This window comes from Neofelis nebulosa, chromosome 7 (assembly GCF_028018385.1).
Source record: "Neofelis nebulosa isolate mNeoNeb1 chromosome 7, mNeoNeb1.pri, whole genome shotgun sequence".
Taxonomy (NCBI): domain Eukaryota; kingdom Metazoa; phylum Chordata; class Mammalia; order Carnivora; family Felidae; genus Neofelis; species Neofelis nebulosa.
In genome coordinates this window covers 57,749,475-57,757,249 of record NC_080788.1, presented here as the reverse complement: position 1 = coordinate 57,757,249, position 7,775 = coordinate 57,749,475, and positions in this window count along the sequence as shown.

Genomic DNA, 7,775 nt, shown 5'->3' with positions numbered 1-7,775 from the left:
AGGGACAGAGAATCAGAAAACTCCATTTTTCAGGGAAACTTTGAAACATAGCTATCTATATACTATAAATACGTATCTGACTATATATCATCTATAGACTATTAATACATAGAAGAATAAACAATGCACAAAAGCCATCATGAAGAAATTAAGAGATGATGAGCACAGGTTAATCCTGTGGTAGAATGCCTCAGAAAACAACAGAAAAAGTTTTCATTTCTTTAAAGTGAGGGACTTACTTTGTATTGCAGAAGTTTATCCCTTCATTATAATAATAAAGGCAAGAACCAGATTTGAGAAGCTGACAGGAATTTCATTTCAATGAGAAAGGTTGTGTTAGGGAACCAGGCTGGAAGGCTGGCAAAAAAACCAAGCGGCACTTGGAGATCTTGGTGGATCAGAGATTTATTTAACATTGGCGGGCTCAGAGGAGACCATTTCTCCAAAGATCTGAGCACCGAATGCAAGTGAGAGGAGTAATTTATAGTTTTCAGCCTCCATATTTGTGTTTGGGGCAGTGGGCGGGTTTTATAAGTGGCAAACAGGGCAAAAAGAACCCGGAAGAGGGGTTTCTAAGCCAGAGACCAGAGCATGTTTTAGTTCCGTGGGCCATCTTACGATGTATTCATTTTCCCAAGAGTTGAGGGAGAGAGTTTACATAGAATCTTCCTATATATTACTGTTCGAGAAATATATAATTTGTTCAATGATGAGTAATAAAAAGTAAACCGGGATAACATTAACACAAAGATACTGTAAGGAAAAAGGATGTAACAGCAAAACAGAATTCAAAAGAAAGTTTACACAGGAGGTTATACTTTTATAGTCTTTCAGACTTTACTTCCAAAAGGATTATTCCTTCTTTACTACCACAAGAACAAAAAAAGCTTCCTTCAAATACGGCTCTTTTTTCATAACCTATAAATAAACAGTATAACACTAAAAAAGAAAATCAAAACAATATAACAATATAGGGGTGCCTCGGTGGCTCAGTCAGTTAAGCATCCGACTCTTGATTTTGTCTCAGGTCATGATCTCATAGTTCAAGAGACGGAGTTCCACGTTGGGCTCTGCATTGACAGCACAGAGCCTGCTTGGGATTCTCTCTCTGTCTCCCTCTCTCTCTGCCCCTCCCCTGTTGGTGCTTTCTCCCTCTCTCGCAAAATAAATAAATAAACTTAAAAAAAGCAAAGTAACAATATAAATATTTAAAGATAATATTTTTAAAGCTTTTCTGAAAGAAAAAAAAAAAAAGATTGACCATTAACTGGAAAGTGAGGAACATAAAAGGCCATGTCAGGAAAAATCAACACAAAACATTTAACAACAAGACATATCCTAGTAAATTTAATGAATGTAAAGGAATAAAAAGAAATCTTCAGTTAATTAAGTAAAGAGTTCAAGTCACTTCTTAGGGGAAAAAATATCAAACAGGTTTCAGATTTCCCCACAGCAACATTCAATCCCAGAATATAATAGGGAGATAACTATAAGATGTCTGAATAAAGAAAGTCTGAACCAAGGATTTGGCATTCAGACAACCCAACATTCAAGCAGAAAAGCTAAAGAAAAACTGGTTCACTTTGCTGCAAGTCAGGGAATGTTGTTCTTAGGAGTTCTTCCTTGAGGAACATTATTGAAGAATGAACTTCATAAAACTAATAAATGACTTTGAAAATTACCAGAAAAGGATTAGCAGTATGCATAAATTCTATTAAACTTTAGAATAAATTGTAAAATAAATGTGAAAATTAGAATGAAGAGAGTGGGATAATAAATCATGTAAAAGAAGTTTACACATAATTTATAGTACCAAGGTGAATACTAAAAAAAGCAATAATATAAATAAAAATTGGTTGACAAGAGATTTAAGAAAGAAAAGCTTGTAAATGTTATCACCCATTACAACAGAGACAATAGCTACAGTCTAAAGAAATATGTTAATTGCCATTTAACAATATATTATAAAAATCTTTCCATATCACCTAGAGAGAATCTAGAGTTGTTTTTATCGGTTGTATTCTTGTTTCTGAATATACAATGATTCTTTTAGATATGCCATATTATCGGGATATAGGTTTTCCCCAAATGTTAATATTACAAGAAATTGTGCTGCTAATGGGGTTTTAGAATGGTGGGGGTCCGGAACTGACAGCCTAGAAAGAATTCTTGAGACACCTTTGCTGCAGAAAAGGTGACTTTATTGAAGTACAGGAACAGGGGCAAGGACCTTGGGCGAGAAGAGCTGCCCTGGGTTTCAGCAGAAGTGACTGATTATATACTATGGAGTTGGCGGAGGTAAAGGAAAAAGGGAGGCCTCCAAAAGGACTTTCATATGCTAAAGGGGGCTCCTGAGCCTCCAGTACGAGGACTTGTTATTGTCAAGCTAAGGTTGTTTTCCCTCTAGTAAGGCATTAACATTAAGACAATATGGAGTTCCTGGAGACATATTATAGTCTGTATTTGCCTCAAGTATTTGTCAATGGGCAAAAGGTTATAAAGAAATTTAATTTTACCTGCCATTTCCTTCTTGTCTTAGTTCCCCACATCACTATGGAGGGGAGGGTGATATTGGATCTCCAGGAAACTGACTCTATAGGTTTCTGGAGATTAGGCTACTGATAAGAATGTCTATTTCTTATAATTTTCTAATATTTGTAACCTGATCGAGACTCAAGTCCTGCATGACTTTGTTCTCTAATCAGTTAACCATTTGTTTTCTCCTTCTCTCAGCTTTAGGGCAGCTAGGAATGCTTGAGGAATATGCATTGAGGAATGCTTGAGGAACACATAATCCATCTAGGTGTGTGTTGGGGGGTGTTTGCTAGCTTGTGCTTTGCCCCCAGTTTGCCTTAATGCTCCCTCATTACTATGAGGTGTTGTTAACAGGTGTTTTTTGTGTGTATTTGCATGATTTTTTTTATTAAAAATTGTTTTAATCTTTACTTTTGACAGAAGGAAACAGAGAGTGGGAGCAGGGGAGGAACAGAAAGAGAGGGAGACACAGAATCCAAAGCAGGCTCCAGGCTCTGAGCTGTCAGCACAGAGCCTGACACAGGGCTCGAACTCAAGAACTCTGAGATCATGACCAGAGCCAAAGTCAGCCGCTTAACCAACTGAGCCACCCAGGTGCCCCTTGTGTGATTACTTTTTAAGTTAAACTCCTAGTAATGGAATACTTGGGGTCAACAGACTAATTTGGCAAATTTTGGAACTATCTTTTGAAACAAGGAATGGTGATAATTATTTCTCTTGATCCTTGCCAACACTAGAGATCATTGTTGTTTTCTCTCTTTTACAGAATTTCTGAGCAGGGGATATGTCATATTTAAATTTAAAATTATTTCATTATGCAAAAACCAAGCAAATTCATTATAGATTGTCTACTTGCATTTATTCATTTTTCAAAACAACTGTTTATTCCCTTTGCCCACATCCCAGGAGGGAGGACAGGAGGGAGGTAAACAGGATGAAGTTTGTATTATTTTCACATTGATCTGCAAATGATCATCTATTGAGACAATTCTGTATCATGTTTCTCATAAACACTGCCTGCTTCAAAATTTTTATTTATACCATTTTTTTTTTAATTTTTAACGTTTATTTATTTTTGAGACAGAGAGAGACAGAGCATGAACGGGGGAGGGGCAGAGAGACAGAGGGAGACACAGAATCGGAAGCAGGCTCCAGGCTCTGAGCTGTCAGCACAGAGCCCGACGCGGGGCTCGAACTCATGGACTGTGAGATTATGACCTGAGCTGAAGTCGGACGCTTGACCGACTGAGCCACCCAGGTGCCCCTATACCATTTTTAAAACCATAAATAAATTTGTGCTAAAATTTATTTTTCTTTTTTTCCCAGTAGCTTCTGCCTTTGTGTCATACTCAGAAAAAAATTTTTTTGATCCTAATTTTATATCAACTTCTTTTGGTATCTTAATTCTCTAGATTTTCTATAGCGTCTGCGATTTTTTTGGCCTCTTTTTCTTTTCTGCTTTCTCTAATTTTAACCGAAAATTTTGTCTAATTCCATTCTCTCTCCTCTTTTAGCATATCAATTGTACTTCTCTTTCAAATATTTTTGCTGAGTGCTCTAAAGTTTGAAATATACATTTAGGACAAACTTAAGTCCATTTTTTTTTCAATATGAGATTATGCATTTGGCTTTTTTTTTTTTTTTTGTAATTTGAGCATAGGTGACACACAATGTTACATTAGTTTCAAGTGTACAACATAGTAATTCAAAATTCAAAAACTCTATACATTACAGTCATCACAAGTATATGACCATCTGTAGTATACCATACAACGCTATTCCTACCATACAACACTATTCCAATATCATTAACTATATTCCCTATGCTATGCCTTTTGTTCCCATGATTTGTTTATTCCACAACTAGAAGCCTGTATCTCCCTCTCCTCTTCACCCATTTTGCCCAATCCCCCCACCCCCTGGCAACCATCAGTTTGTTTGTTCTCTGTATTTACAGGTCTGATTCTGCTTTTTGTTTTGTTTTTTAGATTCCCCATGTAAGTGAAATCTTATACTATTTGTCTTTCTCTGATATAATACCCTCTGAGGCCTTCCATGTTGTTGCAAATGCAAGATCTCATTCTTTTTATGGGTTTATAATATTCCATCACATATATATATATATATATATATATATATATATATACACATATATATATATATATATACACACACATATATATATATATACACATATATATACACACACACACATATATATATATATATATATATATATATACACATATATATACACGTATATGTATGTTAAATCTTCTTTATCCATTCATCAATCAAGGGGCACTTGGGCTGTTTTCATATTTTGTCTATTATAAACAAGGCCACAGTAAACATAGGGCATATATCTTTTTGAATTCGTGTTTTCATTTTCTTTGTGTAAATACCCAATAGTGGAATTATAAGCATCATATGGTATTTCCATTTTAAATCTTTTGAGGAATCTCCATACTATTTTCCACAGTGTGTGGACAATTTACTTTCCCACCAACAATTCATGAGGGTTCCTTTCTCTCCATAGCCTCTCCAACCCTTGTTATTTCTTGTGTTTTTGATTTTAGCCATTGTGACAAGTATGAGGTAATTATCTCATTGTAGTTCTGATTTGTCCGTCCCTGATGATTAGTGATTTTGAGCATCTTTTTGTGTGTCTGTTTGCCATTGGTATGTCTTCTTTGAAAAAAAGTATTCAGCCCCTTTGCCCATTTTTTACTCAGATTACTTTTTATTTATTTTTTTGGTATTGAGTTATATAAGCTCTTTATGGATTTTGGATATTAACTCCTTATAAGATATGTCCTTGGCAAATATCTTCCCCCACATTCAGTAGGCAGCCTTTTTGTTTTGTTGATGGTTTCTTTCATTGCGCAAAAGCTCTTTATTTTGAAAAGTCCACTTTCAAATAAAACTAACACTTCCTGGTAGCATAGGGTCCTTATAACAAAGTATTCCCAAATCTTCCCTCTAGCCCTTATTACATTTGTGATTCATTTCACTTAAACATAATAAGTGATAATCACCTGATTGCTGCTAATATCATTTTAAACAAACTGTTCAAATGTTATATCATTTGCAAATAAAAAAAAACTTTAAAAACATTGATTTGACCTTTATTTATTGCCTAATACTCTTCCTTTCTTTATGTAGATACAATTTTCTGACCTATATCATCTTCCTTTTTTTAAAATATTTTTTTACATTTATTTATTTATTTTTCAGAAAGAGAGTGTGCACGCAAGTAGGGGAGGGGCAAAGGAAGAGACACAGAATGTGAAGCAGCCTCCAGGCTCTGCAAACCATGCAGGGCTCAAACTCACAAACCATGAGGTCATGACCTGAGACAAAGTCCAATGCTCAACTGACTCAGCCACCCTGGCACCCCTGTTTTGTCTTTTTTAGACTGTATTTGTTGCTTGTGTTGCACTTTAGCATGCCTTGTAATATTTCATTGAGATTCAGACATGACGTATTGGGCAAAAAGAAGCTGAGGTAGACATATATTAAGCATGAAGTTTATGTTTATCAGACTAGGAGTTAGGCTCTGTTTACTGGTCATGTAGTTCTGGTGTCAGAGGCTAAAATTTCCTCTAGTATCTGGTTTTGGTCTCTCCTTTTGTCTTTGGGTTTCTCTAGAGACTCCTTCTTAAATTGGGTCTGAGGCTTGCAGTTCTTTTGCCTGCAATTCCCTTACAAACTTTTTATTTTTAATTTATTTTTAATTTTTTTATTTTTAGAGGGGCAAGGGGCAGAGAGAGAAGGAGAGAGAGAATCCCAACCAGACTCTATGTTCAGTATGCAGTCTGATGTGGGGCTTGATCCCATGACCCTGGGATCATGACCTGAGCCTAAATCAAGAGTCAGATGCTCAACCAACTAAGCCACCTAGATGCCACGCTGCTAAACTTTTTAATTTCTAGCATTTCCTTTCAATGTTTTTAACAGAATTTCAATCTCTTGGCTTATATTACTAATTTGTTCTGACATATTATCTACTTTTCCATTAGTTTCCATAACAAATGTTACAGTTTTTCAAAAGTTTTCCTGTTTTAGAACTCCATTATCTTTCTCTTATTTCAGTCTGATTCTGATGTTTGCTTTGTTCATTCAGACTGTGTTCTTACCTTGGTTTTTGGTATGTTTTGTAATTTTTTGTTGAAAACTAGCCATGTTGTATTGGGTAACAGGAAGTGAGCTAAACAGGCCTTTAGTATGAGGATTTATAATCTAAGAGATGGGTTGTGTTTATTACTTATAGTTGTATGTACTAGTGATTCAAATTTCCCTTGGGCTCCTGTTTTTGTCCCAGTTTCACAAGTGTTTCTCCATTAATATAGCTCTTTTTACCTTTAAATGAAACAGCAAGTTTGGGGGGGGGGGTGGTGCTGAAGTTACAGAAATGTCCTTCTCCCAGGTGGGATGAATCTCTCATAAAGTATTTTTCCCCAGAGAGTTATAGAGACTACTATGAGCATATTTCATAATGGTCACCCTTTCCCTTACCCTGTTGAAGCCAGGAAAAAATCTACCATGAGAATTTAATAGTTCTCCTAAAGTTAAGGGCCATGAAAACATGGGCTCCCCTTAATTCTGTACCCTCCAAAAATTTCTGTCTCATGCAATTCACACTTCATTTTCAGCAAAATTTCAAAATAAACATTTAAGTGTTCATATCAGTTTGTGACTCCAGTGGCTTGTACTCCAGGAAAGTAGATCTTGGTTGTGACTCTGGATTTGCCTGTCTTTCCAGATTTCAGCATGAAGTTTTGCCTCATCTCCTATACTTCCTGATGAGTCAAAAATGATTTTCAAATGTAGTCCGGAAGATGGCGGCGTACGAGGACGCTGGGCTCACCACGCGTCCTGCTGATCACTTAGATTCCACCTACACCTGCCTAAAGAACCCAGAAAACCGCCAGAGGATTAGCAGAACGGAGTCTCCGGAGCCGAGTGCAGAGGAGAGGCCCACGGAAGAGGGTAGGAAGGGCGGCGAGGCAGTGCGCCCTCCACGGACTGGCGGGAGGGAGCCGGGGCGGAGGGGCGGCTCGCAGGCCAAGCAGAGGCCCCCGAGTCTGGCTGGCAAAAGCGGAGGGGCCGGACGGACTGTGTTCCCACAGCAAGCGCGACTTAGCGTCTGGGAGGTCATAAGTTAACAGCTCTGCTCAGAAAGTGGGAAGGTTGGAGGACAAAGGGAGGGAGAGCTGCTGAGCCCCCGGACGGCAGAG